The sequence below is a fragment of the Erithacus rubecula genome (assembly GCF_903797595.1).
Source record: "Erithacus rubecula genome assembly, chromosome: 1".
NCBI classification, from domain to species: Eukaryota; Metazoa; Chordata; class Aves; order Passeriformes; family Muscicapidae; genus Erithacus; species Erithacus rubecula.
Window position 1 is genome coordinate 16,713,330 of NC_136658.1, and position 22,904 is coordinate 16,736,233.

The following is a 22,904-nucleotide window of genomic DNA, read 5'->3' on the forward strand; positions in this document are numbered from 1 at the left end:
GGAAACAGGACATATCATTATCTAGTTGCACTTCTAGCTGAAAGAAGAAATATAGAAGGCTTCCACTACAGAAAAATGCAGTCAAAAGTTTTGGGTTCCTTCCAGCAACTCAGTCTCTTTGAATAAAGATAATAGATGTGATCACAGAGAGTACAGGATGGATGGGGATAGCAGTGTAGCTGCTGCCCACTGCTTTGCTCCTGTGAGTGGGCTGGAGAGGGGAAATATGCAGAGAGTTGCCTTTGATTTTATGCTCTCTCATCAATGCAGGAGCCCCAGCTGGGAAGCTACAGGCAGCATGAAACCAAGCAAACCAGAGAACCTGGTCCTTATGCAAATGTTTAAAACTAGCCATAGCTAGTTTAGCATAGCTAAAACAGCCATGCTGTTGCCATATGAAACAATACCCTTTAAAACATTTAAAAGTGAAGGAAAGTATTTTATTGTGATCACCAAGCATAAGTAGGCTTTCAGACTAAAAAAAATGTTTGATGTTTGATGTTCTAAGATTCTCAGGCAATCCTTATGATAAAGATTTGTACTTCTCACCATAGCACATTGCAAGCATTATTTAGATCTGTGGTACTTTTTTATAATAATGATACTAATCATAAATCTATACAGTGAATAAACTTTAAAGATATGGTCTGAAGACCAACCCAAAATACTTCAAAAAAAGAAAAAGCCTGAGAGCTACTTTTGCTTTAGAGGAACATTTTTAGTAAATCACATCTCACTACTGATTAAAGTTCTGCCATCTGGAGTTCACCAAAGTGGCATCTGGCATTCCAACAATTTTAGGAAATATGCTGGAGCTATAATAATACAGCAGAATATCCTGGTTTTAAATAGGCAGTTTCTACAGCTGATCTTTTTAAGAGAGAGGCTCCAGTTCCAGCAGAAAGTTTGGCACAGAAGTGATGATACTGGGTGAACTTTTGTGGCTGGGGTTGCACTGGAGGTCCACTGGCTGAACATAATTCTTCCTTCTGGCTTTAAAATTGTGGCTTAAGAGTCTCACCAAGTTAAGTACTTTAAGTATATAAATATAGAGGAACCCCCTATTGCCCAAGGCCATGAGCACCTCCAGAGCATAACAGAGCCCCATTAAGGCATGAGTTATCTCTGAGAGTGCCTGCTTTCCATTCTTTATTGAACACAGAGTCTGCATTCCTAAATTATTTACAATCAGGCAGAATGTATTTGAGTCTATGACTATGCATACCATATAAAAGCCCTGATCTTAATTAAGCAGTGCTCAACCTATTGAATTAGGATCCTTTCTATATCTCTGCAATTTATAATTAGGCCCCAGATCAAGAACAATATTGATGCTAAACGTTCAAATGTGTGCAGATACCTGATGTTCTCAGGTACATACAATGCTGTCTGACAGCAATTCAGGCTCTCCAAAGGTCTTCCACACATCCAAGATTTCCTCAGTCTTGTCAGAGCTAAGTTATCTAGAAGCTGCTTCTGCCCATGCAGCACAGCAGGATCCACAAAGCAGATTTTTACTCATCTGATGAGGTTAGGGGTGCTCTGATGTGTAGTCATGAAAAGCAAAAATGCATGCATCACTTACATTTTATAGCACAGTGATAAAGGGGAGAAATATCAGTTGATCTGCCCCTTCTTTCTTTTAAACAATAGATTAGTGGCTAAAGTATCCACAGAGAAAGCATGTGACTGCTTTTGGAGGCTGATTCCATTTTCTGGAACCAAATAAGACAGGTAGGCTATGCTTAAATGAATTGAGTGCAAATAGTCTATTTATATTTGGAGGCTTTTGTTATTTGGATTTCTTTACACTACAAGAGGAGATGTCTGGTTCTGTCATTGCAATAACTGCAAATAATCATACATCAAAACTGTATTTTGCCAAGTTATCTTTTTTTTTTACAGTCCTTTTCTTCAACAGTCCTCCCCCCAAAAAATGTGTCCCGTGCAATACACAGGTTTTTAAACAAATTTTGTTCAGAATTTATTACTTCTGTGTTCCTTATGTTTCTTTTGGAATCATACATCAGCTTGTCAGAGATCCATGAATTAAACTGACAGTGATTGGAGCAGTACCAGTTCTGCTGACCACAGTGTATATCTTCTATTGATGATGGCAGTTGTGAAAATACAATTAGCTATTTATAACCAAACTCCCAACATTTCATAAATAAATGCATTTCCTCCACAATAATTTGAATAAACGTGTCCACAGGCCTGGTATATTTAGAAATTCTTTGAGAAAATCTTAGAGCTAGCTGGACTGAACCTCAGAGAGGTATTGTGCATTCAAATGTCACCTTTTGTAAGAATACATACTGGAATTTCACAACAGCTATCAAGCATTACTTGTATTTGAGTAGTAACAAGTAAAGTCCTGCTTCCATATTTTAAGTGCAATGCATAGTTATGTATTAAAAACCTTAAAATAAAATAGGAAAACTAAATTTTATGTGAGCCTTCAGTAAGTTTTTTTGTAATAGCAATATCACAGATGATTTGTAGTAGCTTGAATGTGACATTGAATGTGTGCAATGAATTTTTTCCCTTGTCATTTTTCTTTCAGTCTCTCCTGTAGCTTTAACCTTTCCTACTTCTCTTTTCTTTACCTTCCCTAACACAAGCACTCTACTCATGTCATTGTGAAGCTGCATACATTTCTGCAATTTGTTATCCTGAAGAATACCACTGTTGGGGTAAAATTACAATACCATTTAAAAATACACAAGTTTGAGGGTTGTTTTTCAAGCTGAGGTCAGCAGTTTGTGTGCAGGATTCTTCCTGGGCAGTGGAAGATATCTGTAGCTGAGCTCTGCAGATGTAATTGGCCAATGCAGAGGGAGCTGCCCAAACTGGAATTTTGCCAGGACATGAGGATCAACACGTTTAAGAAATGTGCCATTAAGTTGTTCTCAAAAAAGTATTTGGAAGCTCCTTTTTTAAAATGTCACCCTAAAGAAAACAAACTCCAGAACTACTGGAAATCATGAAACCTCCTCGGGGATTTTCCAGCACCAACCATACTCTGGTCTCACTTGTGATGGAATTTTTCTGTCTCAGCTGGGAGTGCAGAGGAAAACCCTATACTACAACCCTGGCTCCCTTCTGTGAGCAATTCCCTTGTATGAGGAGGAAACAGTCTCCATTATTTATATTTTTTTAATAAAATGTTTTCCTCTACCTCCTATTCCACTGCAAACTTACAGCAATAAAAAACACGTTTAAATTTCTTCGGTTACATTTTTTCTGTTTTGTGTTTCTTTTCTTCTGATCTTTTTGCTTTCATCTGCTGACTTTTTTATACCAATTTAGCTGCCACATATGTTATTTTTTTTTTTCCTTTTCTTTTAATGGATATGGCATTGAAAAGAACTGCTTCTGGCTTTCTGCCCACAGCCAGTAGTTTTAGGTGTCTCCTTTCCCCCCACCAATTCTTTAAGTGACATGCAATGAATCTTGCAATAGTATGCAATGCTGACAGCTCTTTGTCAGCAGACAAAGCTCCCACTCAGCATCGCAAGTGATGTCCCAGGCCATCTCATCAGCCAAGGCAAATTGTCACATCTTCATTGATTTTCCTGAAATCAGCAGAGCTTAACAATTTAATTCAGCTGGAAAAATGAACTGCTGTATTCCCAAAGTACACCCAGATATTAAGAATGGGGGACTTTTCATAACTTCAGCAACAGCAGCCAAACCAAAAGTTCATCCTCAGCTTCGTTCTCACCACTCTTTTGAAATTTCCCTGGAATTTTTTCCATATTGAACTCTGGTTGGCACCAGTCACAGTCACCTTCTTTCAGACTTGCTCAGGAGCCTGAAAGTGACAAGGGTTTGGAAGAGATGCTTCTGTAGACACATCCAGCATCTTGCAGCCCTGGGCAGGCAGACATCAGCTGTGGCTGGCATAGGACCAAGGAAGGGATAATGCAGGGCCCTGATGCAGACAGCTGCCAGCTCCTGTATCTTAATTTCCCTCATCTTAACTGGATGGCATTGGACCCCTTTAATAGGGGTTCATTTGATAGCAGCAGCTGCTCAGTCACTGTGCCATTCAGAAATACAACAGGAGAGGACAAGGGAAGAGCTGTGTGATACCACTACTGCTCAGCACTGCAAGGCTTTGGCAGAAAAATGTAAATATCAGCATTCCTCTAAAAAGCTGGAAGTTGTTGAAGATGGTCAGAACTAAGAGTGAAAATAGAGAGAAGTCTGGCAAATCTTTCCATCATAAAATATTGGAGAATATCTTCAATGTAATTTGACTACTAATTCCTAGGAGAGGATATACTCTGTGCACCCTGCATAACTGTAACAGCAGGCCAAAATCACAGCCATATGACATCTGTGTTACTTGTAAATTCAAAGGATTTCTCTTTCCTTTAGGTTCTCCCCAGCTCTAAATTGCAGTTGCATGTTCAAATTTAAAGCTTCCTGACCCTTAAATTTCTGAGAGACTAAAATCTGAGCTGCTGGTTTTAGTTTAATCTCAGAAGGAGCCACAGCAATGTGTGAAGAATCACATATTGCCCATAGATCAAGCCCTTCTGGACAGCATCATCTAGATGTGATATGTGACACCCTTCCCCTGTAAATTTCCAGGTGTTTCTCAGATCTTACAGGTAGAAATACCAGAACTTCAGAAGGAAAGTGGTTTCCCTGAGATCATGCCAGTGATTACAGAGTTGTTCCCTCATTCCTGTTCTGATTGTTACATCCAAAAAAATGAATCATAGCTAAAAGTGAAGCTGAAGCCCTATTGCTTTTCCTTCCACTACTATTTTTAGTCCACTATTTTCCCTGTAATGAGACAATTTGATCTAATTTCCTTCCTACATATGACCCCCCAAGTTCTTCCAACGTAGTGGGGCTTCTTGGCAAATTTGGAGGGGTTATTGTCAATTTTAACAACCACATTACTGCATATTTGGCTGACCACAAGCTACATTAGATGTAGTTTTAAACAACTTTTATTAGATGCTTTCAGATCTACTAAGTTTTATTGCCACATGGAAACACAAAATAGATATGAGGGCTGTAGTTGTGTTCTGTTTTTTGATTTGTTAGACCAGCACCAGAGTTCACTTGTAATCCTTTATAATGGTGTTCACCTGTGGTCTGCTCTACACCCTAACCTTGCTATTGGCTTCAGTGCTTTCAACAATCTATTGATGCATCCAAGAAATTCTTAGGAGAGGTAATGTGAAAAGGGAAATTATACAGTATGTTTGTGGCAATGTTGTGAATGTTTACTTCTAAATAAATCTCTATCAAAATCTTCCTATTTAAAAAAATAGTCATTCTATTTCTACTTGCTTTACTTGAGGTGGAAAGTCACAAGGAAAAAGGAAGATTAATCATTCCTTGTACCCAAAACTGAGGAAAAAAGAGAGAGAACCAGGGTATTTACTGCCCTTTCCTGAAAGGCTGGATCTGGATCAGAGAAATATATTATGAACCAGATTGTTGAAATTGGGATATATTGCTTTATCTGTTCTTTCATAAAGAAATACACTGAAAATAGTTTTCTCTTTCACCTAAGTTATTTAAGGAAGTTGTTAGTGGACTGCTATTTGCATTTCATTCTCTGACTATTTCTCACTAATGAGATTTCCAACAGCACCTTAATTCACTTTTTTCTAAGTATTCTTCTCTTGCTTTAGCTTCTTCATTAAAGCCAAATATTTTTGTTTGTTCTAAAGGCCTCAGCACACACTATGGCACTAATTATTTTTTCTCACAGTCAAGTAATGACAGTAGCCTATAATTTACACTTGTCCCCTCCTCATCAAAGCTGATAAATTTTCCTTGGTACTTAGCATTGTTGAAGGCTGAAAAGACTTCCATTAGGTTTCCAATCTGTGGTAATAATTTATGTGATAAAACAGAAATCTCAAAGTAAACCAAAGATTTCCTAGCCATAGGCCTTAAATATTCTGAGATGAACACAGATGGTAACTGTAGAGTTCCCAGGAGCTCAGGAGGGAAACCAATGTGATACAGGAAAATTAAATTATTTTTAAGTTTCTCAAGTGCTTTGTGAATCCCTGTATGTCACCAAATGCCTCCCACACACTAGTTTCTACTTTCTCTAAATGAGTTAAATTTGCAAAACTTTAAAAGCTATCACACCATCCAATTTGGAATGGTCTACACATCTGTCCTTGCTAAAAAGCAGCACAGAAATTAGTTTGAAACAGTGCTGTTGATACCTAACTAATATGGCCCAATTTTGTGAAATGTTGCAAAGATCTGGCTGGAGAATTCATGTGTGATTAACATCTCAGCTGTGCACCATTGGCCTTCTGTTGACAGTAGTTAGGGAACATTTTCCATTTATTTCAGGTGGCAATAAATTCTACTTTTAGGGAACAGTATATTTGCTATTTAGTTCCACATAGTTGTGTCCTGGAACACCAGGAACACAGTCACACAATGTAAACTCATTAATTTCTTTAATGCAAATGTTTCCTTATTCTATCCCTACAGATAACATAGACATATTTTCCCTTTTGTCTGTGAGTGCACCTAATTCTAATCTAAATTCCATATTCAAAGACACATTACTGCAATTCCACAGTTAATACAAACTACATTTCCATAAGTGTTTTGGTGCTTCACTTCATTTAATTCTTAAACAAATTAGTGATTTCTAAACCAATTGCTCTCCAACCATTAGTAATAGATGGTATGGGCTTCATGAGGCTCTGCTTATTTGAGCTTCCTAGAAGCAATTACAGCAAAGCAAAACAAAACAGTGAAAGACATGGCTTAAGGAGCAGTTTTATATGAATACAGGCAGGAAGGAATAGTTAAACTCATTGCTTTTTCCTTTGCAAGTTATATATGGCAACTTTTTATTCTGCTGTTTTTGTTTTTCTTGTGCACTAGAGCAGCCAACCTTTGGTTTGATTTCATAAGTACTCATGCACCTTCAGTATCACCTGGTATTTCTGGATTTGAATAAATCTTAGGTTTCAAAATAACCACTTAAACAAAGGCACTATGTTCTGTGTAGTAACAGTGTCCTGGAAACCCTTGTATACTTTTTACAAGTGTTTCCTCACTGAAAAACTCTATGTTTATTGAAAATTCAGCACAGTTTCTCTCAATGCTCATCCTGCCTGTTCAAGACTTGAACTACATTTTCCAAAATATTTGTAAACCTGTTTTCCAGTGAAACTTCCATTCCAATGAGTAACAGTTTGATTTGGTTTGCTCAGCTCTAATGACTGTACTTACAGAATGTAAGCATTTGATAATCCTCCAGTATCATCAAACCACCATTTTTAAATGCTTCTTGAAAAGAACCACAACTGAATTCCAGAGTGATTCCCTCATACAGTCTGCCCTTGTATCAGTAGAGTTGTGATGAATGGCACATGCAAAGGCAAGATTTAAATAAAAGCAATTGCTAAGGATGATTACAGATTCATGGTGGTGCTGATTATTTTTCCTAATACCTACTGTTCATGTACTTTTAATAAATCTAAGGTCCAAGAAAGGAAAGATAGGAAGAAAGAAGAAATCTGGTGGAACCTGTCTGTCATTGAAGTGAAGCCTGTTTTGTTTTCCTTGCCAAGAAATTTTGTGATGCCAGGTCACAGGTATGTAGGATTTGGAGGGGCTGATTTTATTCCTTTTATCCTCATGAATGAGAAATGTAAGTGATGATACTGAAACTACTTCTGCTGGTGGCTTTAGGAGGAAAGCCAATGATTTTTCAGAGAGCCTTTGTCTTCTTGCATTTTCCTATCTGCAGAAACAAGAAGCACCTTTAAAATAGGGTTTTTATCATTCCTATTAAGGCAGCTTTACCACTTCTATGAGAGATTAAACTCTGCCTTTAATTCACATTGCATTTTCCAGTGGTAACACAAGGGTTTATTCTTAGTGTCTCTGTTTTTATTTTTTTTTAACCAATAAGCTAAAAAGGTCCCCTTGTAGCAACAGGAAAATATAATTCCATTGAAGTGAAAGAATAATGCAATCTGAGAACCATTAAAAAACATCCATCTAGTTGAGCAGCAATAAAAATCAGACTTTTACATATTAATATTTCGACATCAGAAAAATAAGAGAGAATGAGATAAGACTTAAAAAAGAAGCCCTTAAAAACAGAAGTTATCTAATTGCTTATTTTACCTGGAGGTAGAACAATCTCTTTCTAGCTATCACATAGTAATGAGAAGTCATTATCTTGAACTCGTCTTTAATTAACATCAATCCTGATTAGTCAAAATATATTAGGCTTTTTGTCTGTTACCATAGCATTTGAATCTCCAGCAAAGGAGGTATTCAATCAGACATTATCATTTGCAAACCACTTCTGTGTAATTATAACTTTACCATGTTTTGTGAATTCTTTGTCCATTTTTGAAAGGCAAAATCTATTGTTGATCAACCCTTTCTTAGCTGGAGCAGATCCTGGCATGGCAGGTTTTTGCATGTTGTAGGTAATGACAGAAGTAGTGTCAGTAGACACTAGCAGAAGGACTAGACACAGTAGAAGGAGTGAAATTATATAAGTCTTATGTTCAGAGTAGCTGGAGTTGTGCTATTTTGAACCTTGGGGTTGGCCAAACTGGTAATATTGAAATTTCAGATTAGAGAAAGTACATAAAATAAAAAGCTGTTTAAATAATACAAGCCATGGGCTGTGTAGAGGAATGAACAAATGAAGTTGCTGCCACATCACCTCTTAAGAGCACAGTACATTCAGAGACACCTGTGCTGAGGTGGAGTGTAGGCCAAGGACTGCAGGATTTGGGTGCAGCAGTAATGTACAAGACATGAACCATTCCTCATTGTGCTTGACTTTTTCCTTCCATATTCTTTTGCTTGTTGATTCTTACCTTTGTTGTTATTAATAAGTGCCATCAGTTCTTGTAGAAGATAGCAACATCAGAATAATTTCCCAAATCTGATGAAATTTAACATTTTAGCAAAAGAATTCTACAGGCAGGTCAACAATCCTTATGAATAAGATTTTTTTCTATGAAGTTCCACAGGGGTTTGGTGTGATACCTATTGAACCATACTACATTTCTCTGCAATTTCATTGGATTTCATCCAGACTGAACAAAACTTGGTGCAGTGAAGGTGATAGATCACCAGCCTATGTGGTGCTCTGTGGGAGCAGAGCAATTCTGAGCAGTGGGAAATTCAGTGGCCCATTGGAGAGAGAAGATGTCAGAGAGCCAGGTCATCCCAAGCAGCCTCTTGGGCTGGGAATGTTGAGAGTCTTGGATGCCTTCCAGCTGGAATAGGCCTACATGAAGCACAGCTCACCTAGTGGCATGGTGGCCTTTTTGTTCAAGCTGGAAGTAGTTGTTTTTTGACCTGCTCATGCTTAGGGCACAATAAAGGGACAGAGTTGATTGATCTTGGGCTCACAGTGTCACACTCTCCCTAACTAATGGCCAAGCAGAAGGGCTTCTTGCTGTGAACAGAAGAGTTTTGAGGTGCTCTAGTTAGTCAGTATGGGATGACAATAACTCTGAAAGGGCTGCTATGTCTAATTTGGCTACAACTTGTTCTTAAGGGTGCTATTGCCATGGGAGGTACAATATGCTCATGCTGGCTTTCTGCTGCTCAGGCATTCCCCTTCCCCTAATCATAAGGCAAGTGCCCACTCATGCAGACCCTCTGCAGCTACACTGTGTGTGGGCAGTTTTATCAATAAATTAGCAGATGTGGAAGAGAGTTCCACTTTGGTTAAAAATACCTACCCCCTTCAAAAAATTTCAGTGCTTTACTCCAAGTCACAGATGCAGATTAACAGCACTTCAAAAATATGTTATTGGCTACATGCACACTAGTTTTGCAGGGATAAAACCCACAAGAATATTTCCAGTTATTATAGGACTGACATTTCAGCTTTACTACATTTCCAAGCAGGGAATAAGGGATTCGGTCAAAGAGGAATTACAAAACTAAAATCTCTTGCAGTGCTTTGAAAATTGAGACAGACACAAGCCTCTAGTGAGCCTAATGAAGTATCAGAGTAAAAAAATGATTTAGCTTCCTAAAAAGAGTGCCTTTGTTTTCTATTTAAAGTCAGAAATCAAAGGCATGTCTTTAGTATTTTTTTTCTGTGAGACAGCCAAAAAAAGGGTAAAAGGGTTTGCTTTCAAGCCCAAATAGTGAATGCAGAGATAACATAACACTTTTGAGAACCTTTTATATTATTTTCTCCTTCATTGAAACACTTGCCACACTACTTCAGGAGGGAAGGGATATAAAATTACTTCAGTGTTTTGTGATGTGATTTGGGAACACAACACCAGACAATTTTTTCAGTTTGACTGGAGGATTAAAGAATAGGACATGGTCATAATGAATATTTTCCTTATTGCATTTTCTATATATAAGTATGTGAATGGTTCTGCTTCAGCAAGTCAATACTACCCATCTGGTTTTTTTGAACTTGGAGTGATAACTCCTAGTAAATCTATTATAAATGTTCCAACCTGAAGAACTATAAAACAGCCTGAAGTAGGAAAAACTAGAATTGAATTTGTACTTATTCTGTATTAGAGAGCCCAGCATTTAGGTGGTTCTGGTTTCCAACAAATCCAAGCCCCCTCTCTGAGTTTGCCCTGCTCTCAATTAACACCTCATTAAAATGCACACATGCTGAGCCCGTACTTGTTCACCATCCCTTTTAGTGCCTTAGTGTACTTGCATTATTTCCTGCAGTTTTATTTGAACTGCAAACACAACCATGGAAAATCCTGCATGAGGAATCATCAGAAATCAGAGATATTGACACAAATGAGTTTTCCATTTGCCTCCTCTTTATACGTGCTTGAGTTTCCAGTGAGATGTGGGTATTGAATCAGATGTAGAGCACAGCAACAAAGAGGATCCTAGTCTATCAGCCTACATGGCTGCTTCAGGACTAACTCTTTTCACATATTAACACCCACAACAACAAAAAAATATCTATGGTAAGAAAAAGAATAACCAAAACTCCAAAATAAGGAACAAGTAATGAAAATATGTACCTTCAGACTCAGTGTACACTGAAACTGAATGTTCTGAATTCTCCATTGAATGCTGGTTCTCATCAGTATAGCTGAAAATGTATTTTACTGTGTCAATGAATGCTTGGTAGAACTTGCAGAGTGACAGAAATTACTGCATTGAACAAATCTAATGATTTCATTTGCAGGAGCCAGTCCTCTCCTGACAGCTGTCCTTGCAGAGCATCATGTACCAAATCACTGCTTCCACACTGACTGCAGCTAGTGAACACTAGCTTTTGTAATACCACAGGCAGCTGAATTTCTCATCTGCTCCATGCTAGAGCCCAACCCACCCTCTCTAGACAGCCCTGGTCATTCTATGTGCTTAACCTTTCAAAAAGGAAACAAACAGGAGAAGTCAGAGCTGGTGAATGCCTATTCCCCAGAAAACTCTTGCTGCCTATTCACTGTGACTTTAGTGATTTCTTTCTCAAAGACTTGTCTGTAAATCCCTTAAACTTTTTCAGTTCAAAACTATCTGTCCCACTGTCTGTGCTCTTCAAGCTGGTCTCTTCCCCACCAAGCAGCCACTCCTCTTTTGAACAGATGTATTCACTAGAATACAGAAAATGTAGGAGGTGTTTGAAGTCAGATGAGTTACTGTGGTACAAAATCAGGGTAGTGTTAATCTCCTTATGCTGTAATGATAATTGTAATACCAAATGTAATATGGTAATCTAATAAATTAGTTCTTAACTAGACCCCTTTATTTGAAGCTGAGTTTGGGATAGGCCTGAGTCTATAGAGTTCTACTGCTTTGAGTCCCTGCTGAGGAATTGGGAAAATGTGAAATGATTCTGTAGCTACTCTGCCATAGGTGGCAGTCTTGAAATGTGAGGGATTGGTGCATTTGGGTGGTTTGGACCTGGATTTGGATACAATGAAGTGCTGTTGACCTTGTCACCCAATAGCCCCTCCATGTCTGCTGAGAGAGATAACACTGTGATGGATCCAGACCCACAAAACAGGGATAGGATTCTTCTGTTTCCATTTTAAATGTGTTTTAAATAGCTCCTTCCTTTGGCTAAAAAAGAAATTATTCTACTAAATTGGGGTTTGTTGCATCCTGATGTTGGGTTGTTTTTCAAAATGAGCTGGCTTGCAACTTGGTAAGAAAGAGCTTTTTGTGCTTTTTAGATTTGTTCACTGTTTCTCTCCTCACAAGCCCCCCGGGGTTTGGGCTATCTGCTGTAAATAATTTCATATATGTTTCACTTAGCTGGTTTTTCTTGGTTCTCTCTGTGTTAGTCATTTAAATGTTACAGAAAATCACAATGCTTCTGTTAGATTTTGCAGAGGTGAAAATCCATTTGTTCAACCAAATGTCATTCTTGTGCCTAGACATTTCCTTTGTTCTTTTTGCATTTATTCAACTTTACCCATTGAGCTGCAGAAAAATGGTTGGAATTTCTTGCAGTGAAGGAAACAAACAAGGCTGCTGCAAAGAAAACAGGATGCTTCCCTTTCAGGGACTGATCTTTAGAAAGCTCTGGATGCCCCTGTGAACACGATCTGAGCTGAACCCTGGTGACAAGGTGAGCTTCCAACACCCCTTGTCACAATCACTTGTCACAGACTTGTTCAGGTGTTAAAACAGTATCTTACTTCATGAGCAGACACATTAAAATCAATCACTCCTGAGGGAGCAAGTCCCTTCTCAGCATGAACTGTGACTCCACCATTCTGAAGAATTTTGACTTTGATGACTGGTTTATTTTTCTCAATTAGGAAAAAAATATCTGTCAGTGTCTGTGCTTACTGACAGACTAAGCAGTTCAAAGAATTTTAAAAAGAAGCATCCTTGGCAATTACACCTACTAAAAATAAGTAGTGCTTTACAATGCCATTAATTACTGTAATTACAGTGCCTTGAGTGAAGCTTGCAATGGGTGGGAAGCATTTGAGCTTTTTGCTTCGTGCAAAGCACAGCTATGAGAAATTCAGTTTTCACAATGGATATTTCCTCCCAGATACACGAGCATAAATTTCATCAACATTAATATGAATTCCAATCCCCATATCCAAGTGCAAAGGATCTCATGATGCTTTTATACTCTCAGGATCTAAACTATAATTTCAACCATTAACAAGCACCATTTAGCATTAGATTTGCTAATGTTATATTATGGTTCTGGCAATTCTATACAAGATGCATTACAAGCTCACTGAAGACTAAATTGTGGTACTGAATAAACACTTTAAATAATGAAGCAGAAATAAACACTTAAAATTAATTTAAGCATTTAGCTTTAAATTTTCTTTTAGATAACAAAACTAAGCAAGATTTGAAAAACTCCAATTATACCATAGCAGTAAAAATCAAATGTATTGCTTAGAGATACCCATATGAACAAATTATATCTGCACAGTATACTTCCCATTTGCTAGGATCAGGTTTTGACCTATGGCAGCTCCTGTCTCTGGTATCACATGGGTTATTTTGCCAATAAAAACCAAGTCAGGTACTAAATCACCAGTGACAACATATTTCAAAAAGCCCCACTCTCATGAAAAAAACCCTGAGAAACAGCAAGCAAACACACTTGGCAAGTCTTTGTGTACATAAACTAGAGGACTTTTATCAGCATTTTTTTCCAGTTAATCCTTACTGAGATAAAATTACTCTAGTGTGTTAATATGAGACATTTCCACCATCACCTGTACTCTCACAGGCTGCTCTAAACTTGGGTTCCCCAAGAGCAAGCAGCCCCAGCCACTGTGTGTCCTGTACAGCCTGATGGAAAAATCCCCATGTGACAGCTTTTGTTCCTCCAGCCACAGATATTCCATCAAAATGGTTGTGTCAACACTTACCAAATTATAGATATATTAGCTCTGCAAGCCAAATTTATACTTTGCCATGAAAACAGGTGCAACTACAAATATTTTTCATTAGAAATGTAATTAATATGCATAAACTTGTTTGCCAAGCAATTTGCAAATGAATCAAGAATTAAATTAAATGCAGACACCTCTTGCCTCCCCCGCTCCCTTTTCCTGTCTGGATAGGAAGAATTTAGAGAAGTTTTCTGGGTAAATTTTTTAACTTAAGCCTGACATTGTTTCAGACTTTTCTTCATTATCAGATAGCAAAGATGAGGTAGTAGAAGGATTTATTTCCAAAACTGATTTTTGCCTGCAGTGAGAATCTCCTGATAATATGATAGATATACTGTCATGAAGTATGAAATCTACTCTGTCAGATATGAAATAGAGATTAAATGAGGACTGCTCTTCACAGAGGTCCCTACCATTCTCCATAGGGACTATCCCTATGGAGAAATCTCAAAGTGACTCAACTGCTTACTACAGAGAAGAGTCATTAAAAATCATATTTGCAGAATTACAGAACCACAGAATAAGCTGAGTTGGAAGAGACCCTTAAGGATCTTAGGCTCCTTTGAAGCCCTGCACAAGACCAACCCCAAGAGTCCCAGCATGTGCCCAAGAACATTGTCCAAATGCTTCTCAAACTCTGTCAAGATGTCTAATGAGATCCTGGCTATGAAAGATACTCTCAATTCATGAATATTTGCTAAGTCATTCTGTTCAGTCAGTGTGCTTTTGTTTACTGTGGTGAGTTTGGCCATCTAAATTGCAATGTACAGCTGCTGGTCCATTGCAGGAGGGCTGAATCCCTTTAAAAGCAGAGTGACAGAGAGCAGCTAATGAATAACCAGGACTGGCTCGAGCTTTTGTTATCCTCTTGGCAAGATGGGGCCAGTACCCCGCTGCTCTGTTCACAGAAAGGGCACAAAAGGGAGAAGGGATAGAGCTGGGAAAGGAGGGAAGGAAGGACACTGAAAAGACTTCCTTACTGGGAGGGATAAGGAAGCAGGTGGATGGAACAGGATCACCAATTACTCCTTCTAGAAGAAGACTTTCCTTGGGAATAGTTGCTGTACCACAAGCCCTGATCTTGGCTTTGCAGGGCTATGTGGCAGGTACAGAAGGTGGTGTGGCTCTGAGCCACATTCTGCTCTGAGCAGAAACTTGATTTACCCATACCTAGTGCCACTTGCTGAAACCGTTCTTCCAGGAACAGTATTTGGATAAATAATGTGTGCTAATGTCCTCCAGGCATTTGCAATTCAGACACTCTGTTGCCATCAGTCATGAGTAATGGGAGCCCACACGTTAATTCATACCAAATGTGGTTGTGGGTTTGGGTCCTTTAAAGAAGACTTCAAAGTGGTTCCTTCCCACTGTTTTTATACTATCAGAATGATTAATCTCTTTTCCATGATCTATTCTAACTTTGGCTGTTGTAGGCACACATTTGAATTGGGTGACAAACTGTTCCCAGTAGAATTACCTCTAGACTGAGAACAAGACTGCAGCACTATGCAGCCCTTGCATGGTTCCAGCTTGGTTAACCAGCACAGACATGTTGTAACTCTGGGAGACAGAAAATTGCACATTTTTGTGCTGCTCTTCCAAGTCCTTCAGTTTTTCCTGAATACTTATAAATATGTCCACCACAAGAAACACAGCTTGATAATCTCTCATTTTTCCTCCTATTACATCATGAATTAGAAAATAAATTTTTGAAAGGGAAGAGTAGAGATCACTCTTTTGCTGCCATGTGACAGCACCAGCATTTTTTTTTCTCCAGCTTGGTTTACTTTGATCATGTGTTTCAAACCTTCATTATAAATTGGCAGTTTCTGTTGCTCCTTAGTAGAAAATAATGGTAGGTGGTCAATGAAAATGAAGATGAAAAACTCAAGCTAAACCATTATTATTAACCAAAAAGTGATATGTTTGCACAAAAATTCATGATTCTGTATCCAAATGTTTTTTGTAGAGCATGAAATAGCATAAAAGTAGCTTTCAAAATTGTATGAAATTATTTCTTCAGTTGAAATGTAAAATCCAAAACAATTGTGTAGATCTTAATTCTCCGTTTCTGTGAAAATCAGTTTATTGTTCTTCTGGCATCCAATTCAACAGAACTGATTTTAAATGAAGGATGAATTCAAATGAAAAAAGATGCCTTGTGTAGGAAAAATATAAAATGATTTTTTTTCTCTCTGTCATTGTCAGTGACAGTCAAATTGGCCAGCACTTTAAATTAATGTCCACCTCTGAACTACTCAGGTAATGAACAAATCATATTATCTGTCTATATCAGTTCACCAATAGATTGAAAGATTCATTATTTGATACTCTGCCTTCTCCATTAATTAGTTAATGTTTGTGAAGCTGTGGAGCTATTTGAGCAACACCATTATCATTACACACTTCAGGACAGATAAAGAATAAACTAATGAAAGTCTGCAGTGAGAAGAAAATGGACAAAATTTAAATGAGATGTATTCTGCTGGGACTGGGAAGGTGACCAGGTGACAAAGGGAAGCTCAGATAGAACTAAATCATTACATTAGGATGCTGAGATTTGTTGAATGCCCAGCATAGAAATAAATTGGTGATCTTAATCCATATCCTAAAGGACAAGGCTCTCCTTCATATCAAGTCATCATCTTTTAATAGACTTTCTCTACAGCTGAGGAAAAAGCACCTCTGCGAAGTGTACAGGGGACAGTATACTGAAATACCTTCTTCCTGCTCCTGATTCAGTACTGCAACAGAGGTTTTCTATTTCCAGGGCTGTGTGATTAGTGCTTTCTAATACCACTGACAACTCTTAAAAGGGAAAAAAGAAACCCCAAAAACCTCCTTTTCTTCCTTTCCAAACAGGCAGTGAATATGTTTCTTAAATTCTATAAAGGATGGACATTATGAGCCTCTGGGGTACTCTGCAGTGACAGAAAAAATAGTGAGGCCATAATAAAACAAGAAAAGAGGCAGAATTATGGTATCCTCTGTAGTTTGTACATCTTCTGTTATTGTCCTTATCAACTTCTGCTCATTAAATCTTTAAACCAGCTACAATATCTTATGTTATATTGAGCACATTTCCTGATAAGATCAGAATCACAAAATACTAGCACAAGGTGGGCAGAAGAAAGCAGGACCTTACCAGAAAGGGGGTGAGGCTGGAAGTTGAGCAGAAACAGAAACTGGGAATTGAATGTGAGTGAATGAGAGAGCTTGTGTGGGAAATGGGCTTTGGCACAAAAAATTGAGCAAGTGTAAGCACTGTTCACATTTATTTTCTATCCCTACCACACTTATTATCCTGATACCTGAGGGTTTTTTTTTCTGCTCAACACCTGCTAGTAAGTAAAAATGACATTCAATTTTAAGCACCATTGCATAGCTTTCTTCTTTTTTCTTTTTTTTAATGTAATGCTCTGTGATTTTGGATCTAAGGGAAGCTGTGGGTAGTAGAGCCATGCTTGATGGTAATGAGGGCCTTTGAAAAAAAGCCAAGGTGGAATACTTATCAAAATGGTTTAAGACATGATGCTCTACCTTAAATACTTAACTCTGCCCCTTTTAGCAGGCAAAGAGAAATGTCTGCAGAGCCTGGTTCCTGGTTAGAGGGCTCTCAACTAGCAAATAAGGGTTTGTTTCACCTAGGCAGAAGTGTTTCATTCATGGTCCCACACACTCTAAACTTCCTTCTGTCCATGATCAGGACATGTAATTCCTAAGACTGTTGCTCTTTCCCCCAAATCTCTCCTGGCAATAAAATTTTCAGCATAGGAACTTCAGTTATGAAATGGAGATGACTTCAGGATGACCCCAGGATCTGAGACAAGCGTGGAACATCTTTGCCTCACCAGAGAACCACAGCTTCACCTCTTCCCTGTGTCTCTGGGGGGAATAAACTCAACTCTTCTGCTGTGGGATATTCCCACAGGCACAGGTATTCCCCTGGCTGAGGGATCCCCACCAGGAACCTGCCATGGCCATTCTCAGCCCCAAAAATGGAGCAAGATGAGTGAGAAAATGCCACAGGCTTCGCACCATCAGAGTCCTTAGTCACTGGGACATCCAGGACACTCCTTTGGGCTTAGATCTTCTGGCAGGGTTACCTCCCTCTCATCTTGGCTGTCACTCATCTTCAGCTATGTTTTAGGCTGGGCCTTTACTAGAGGATGACCCAAAATGTGTTAAGACTGCTCAGGTAAAGTCTAAGCTTAAGCATATAAGGTAGTGATGAAATTTAAATGAATAATCCAGTTTTTAGATAGCTTTTTTTTCCTTTTAAAATGAAAAGCTTTTTCCAAATTTGCTGGTTTCAGAAGCTGAGAGAGAGGTTTCAGCATTTTCTTACAGCTCTTTGTGAATTTCTTCTATGACTTTTAAAAGAGTTAATGACAGGGTGTTAGTAAGTTATTTTAGGAAGCAGACATGCTGCCAGTAGTTTTTTTGTAGTTAGTGGTTTGTGGCTGAATTCAGCTTTACAACTTTCTTTCCAGCCCTCATGAGGCTTAGTTCATCACTTGGTAATTTACTTTTTAACAGCCTTTAATTGTCATTTAATATCTAAAACTCTATTTACACACAACTGCTGAGCTGCTACTAACCACTACCTCTTTTTGATTAACACAGTTCGGTCTGTAAGATTGGTAATTAAGTGTTTAGCAAGAAGGATGGAACAAAGAAATGCTCAAATCCAGAACAGCACCCCCTTCATTTTATTACCTCATTTTTTTGTTGTTCTGCTTTTATGCCATTTTGCCTCTAGACTTTTGCTCCCTTCTGTGGTTACTTCAGTGCCTTAGTGCTACAGCTTGTGCAGACAGAATATCTGGAACTCCAGTTTCCACAATTTCCTTCCATAAAATACACTACTGCTCCCTTCCTGAAAACAAAATCTTAAGAGGGGAATAAATGTTAATGATGAAATCCCAAGGGCAATTCTGTCATTGCTGATTCTAGTGGATCTAGTGTTGACTTTACAGTTTGATCATACAAACTCTGGGAAGAGGTTTGGTGACCTCTTTCTTCCTGAGCATTTTTGCAAAAAAACTTTAGAGAAAATCCACTGGTTCTTCTACTCTCAATACACACATGTGCTCTGATCAAAGACCATTGCTTATTATTCATGACTTTTGGAGACCTGAGCTTGAAAACAATGCTTGAAAATGTCTCTCTTACATTTTATCTTTCCAAGGATTTATATCTTTCTGATGCTTTGCTCTGTATTCTGTGTTTCTCAATACATTAGTTGGCAAAGAGAAGCAAGGGATAATTTTTTGGCAATATTTTTGCCAAAGGTTCTTGTGGAGTGTGTGAAATATGGCTCTTTCAAAACCTTGTATCTCAGCCTTTTATACAGGAAAAATTGATCAGTTAGGGTGTCAAAGTTAATGGCAGACAATTTGGATGATCTGAGGGGTTTTCACTCTACATTCCTACACTCCTAAGGGTTCAACAACAGTTCTGCCTCATTTTTATCTGAAGAAGGAAAAATAAATACTTTGCAATCATTAAGACCAACCTTAGAAAGAGCCTGATTTGGACATATTTAATCAATGAGACTATTAAATTATTACATATATATACATATACATATAATTTGTTAATACTATCTGCACAGTATTTTTAAAAATTTCTTTCAATACCAGTAGTCAGGAGATGTATAGGGTAGACTCTGACCCATCTGCTTTGATAAGTGATATACACTTTCCATCCTGTAGCTGGAGGAAGAATGTTTTTCTGAAGTCAGAGCCAAGACACAATCTTGGATCAAGCAAAACTTCCATGGACAGTGAAAGTTTAGTAATTTAATCTGATATTTTGCCTGACTTCCAGCAGGTATATCTGAAATGGTTTGCCAGTATTCTTGGCACAAAACACAGAAAAATTCATGTTTAGATTCTATTCCATTTGCTTTGTCCAAGGAAGATGGCTGAGGAAACACTACAATCTTAAAAAGAAATAAAATTATTAGCAAAATCATAGAAGAGCATGAGTGATAAGTGGAGAGAAAACCACTTTCCAGAGATAACCTAATACTTTAAAAAGCAGCTGAAGTCTATTTTGCTCTTTCCCCAATGATCTAATATACAGATGTCAGCCAAAACTGGGACAAGAAACAGCAGGAACAGTTGAACAGAGCCTATGCTGTAATGAAAACAAACAGATTTTAATACACAGATAGAGGCATTAAGAGATAGATTCATGTTATTAGAAGGAAATCAGGAGAGTTGCAGAAAAAAAACAAGGTTCCCTTTAAAGGCACTGGATGGTTTTATTGCTCTGTGATTTGTGTACTGTACAGGTCAAATCTATGCTTCTAGATCTACATTCAGATCAAATCTATGCTTTTGCAGGAGCTCATTGTGAAATCCAACATGAAGTACTGTACATGAAGTACAACAACCTTAAGGTTGAAAGTCAAATGCTCAGCAGCTGTAAATAGCCAAAAAAAAGGATTGCCAGGGCAGCCTCAGCTGGATTCCTTTCTATGTATATGCTCATTTTGAAAAGGAACTCCCATAAAACTTTAAAGTGGCACTGAAAAAATTTCCTTTTCTTCTTGGAACTGCCTGCATTGTTGCTGCTGAAAATTTATACTCAGTATCTCCAGCTGATGTTGGTGCTTAACATGACAATGTTGAGTGTCAATCCACAGGATTACTTTTGAGCAAAGTTATAGGCAATTAGGGAAATCAAAGCTATTATTATAATAAAAGGGAGTGCTGAGAAATCTCAGCTACAATCCTAGCTACTAGTGATGCAGTCCATTTCTTTAATGTGTACTTCTCAGTGATGTTGCAAGGATTAAGAGCACTTTAAGTGAACCAAAGTGTAACCAGCTGTCACCAGGTCATGTTTTCTTCATTCCCTGCTTCCAGCAAAAACTGATTTAAATTTTTAAGGAAAAAAATCAGGTTGGAAGAAAACTCGGATGTAATTATTTTCATAGCTGCTCTTGTTTCTGTTTTTAAGAAAAGGTACTTGACTTCTGTTAAATTATAGATTGCATAAAATTATGCTCAATATATCTAGAGGCTGCTGACACAGGAACAGGTACAAAACAAAGATAAAAGAGAGAGAACAGAGGTGGCAGCCCTGCCAGTCTAAATCCCTGTTCCTCCTTCCACCTCACTAATTTGCTTTGACTGTCATTTGAATGGTGGGAATTGTGCTCAGTTTCTGCCTCTGGTAATTCCTGGTTTCCTTGAGCCAAAATACCTTTGCTTAACAAAAAAAAAAAAAAAAAAAAACCACCAAAAAACAAAAAAACCAAAAAACAAAGCAACAACAACAACAACTTAACTAAAAATCTGATACTACTTCAGTTGTCTCTGCTGTTAAACAAATGTTTCATAGACACGTAGGAGAGCAGGAAAATTTATTATTTTATTTTATTTTATTTTATTTTCAGATGACATTTCTATTCTTGCTACATAAGTGCATTTTGTTTATCCTCCTTTTTCTGCCTTTCCATGAGACTTTCTAGATGAAGGCCAGACTTAGTTGTTGTCAGTATTTGCCCTGTACATTATTTGTAGTGCTTTCTCCATGTCATACTTTTTCATGGCCTTTCCTAAGTTTACAAACATAAAGGGAACAAATAAGTTGTTCTGGTGTTGTATTTTACACTTTGAGGACCTATATTCCACCATGTCACCTTTTTTTCCTTTTCTTTCTACTCTTCTGTTTATAATTTCTTCCTGCTACTGCTGTCTGTTCCACTTCACACCTCAGCACTCAGTATGCCCTAAAAGCTGCCCCAAAATCAGCCACAAACCCCTACAGAAGGACCAAGGACTCACCCAACAAATCTCTTCTAAAATAAAGGCTCCAGAGACTGACTCCATTCCCACCCATGAAACTCTAGGTGTTCAGATTTATGACTTTTCAACATTTGTAGCACCTTACCAGTTAATGGTGACACCAGACAGGTGTCACTACAAAGAAATTAGTAAGTCTGCTTGCTAATGATGCACAAGAAGAATCAAGAGCTCAGCTCATTTTCCTACCTTTTTCCTCTTCTTTGGAGCACTCCTCCAACAGTAAAAATTTATTTTAATTATACTCGTGGAAAGAGCTGCCAGTTTTACCTAACGCTTCATTTCAGGATTTTCTGACTTTTGCACAATTTAGCTATAATTTCAATATAACTGCAGAGTGTGTTAGTGAAGGAGAAAATGCTGCATTAAAATTACAGGTTAGCTGGCTGAGGAGTAGAGTGCAATTCAGAGGGTGGCCTTAGTATCCATTATCTGATTATTTCCTTGCCAGCACACATACACACAAGAACAATTGGTAGTTTAATGAAATAATCATATCCATGCAATCTGCTTAAAATACAATAACTTAATAATACCAGCTACATAAAATTTTACACTGTAAGTGCATTAATTCTGGAAGATTCTGCTGAAGATATTAAATTGTAATCAAGTAATTATCTAATGAAGTGTTACACAATATATTTTTGCCAGCAGTAAAGTGAGAAACAGAACTAAAGCAGATAAAATAAACTTTCTCCAAAAAGTTTTAACTCTGCATTATCAGAGTAATGGCAATGTCTAATCACTCTTTTAGACTCAAACATTTTATGCTAGACTTCTGACTTATTTGTCCCACAATTTGTACATGTGACTTCACCAGAACTTTTCTGAAAATGATAAGAACATTATGTGAGCTGTAAAACACATCTGAAAATACCATTATTACATTAGGGTATGTGAGTGTAAACTGAGGCACAAAGAAGTTGCCCAAAATCTTCATTTTCTGAAGACCATCTATTGCTTAATAAGAAATACATGGCAAAAATCAGTATTTTGACTTTACACCCACACTTCACATATTTGCATCATCATGTCCCTACACATTACTGTGCATTTGCTCCTTAGACTGAATTTTTTCAAACACACATATGAGTAGCTAAAATGCATGAACATCACTTCACAGTGTGCAGGAGACTGTGTTGCCAGGACTGGAGTCTCAGTGAGAGCCCTGGATTTGAGCAATGGGCTGTAAATTGTATTCCATACCTGTCCTGGT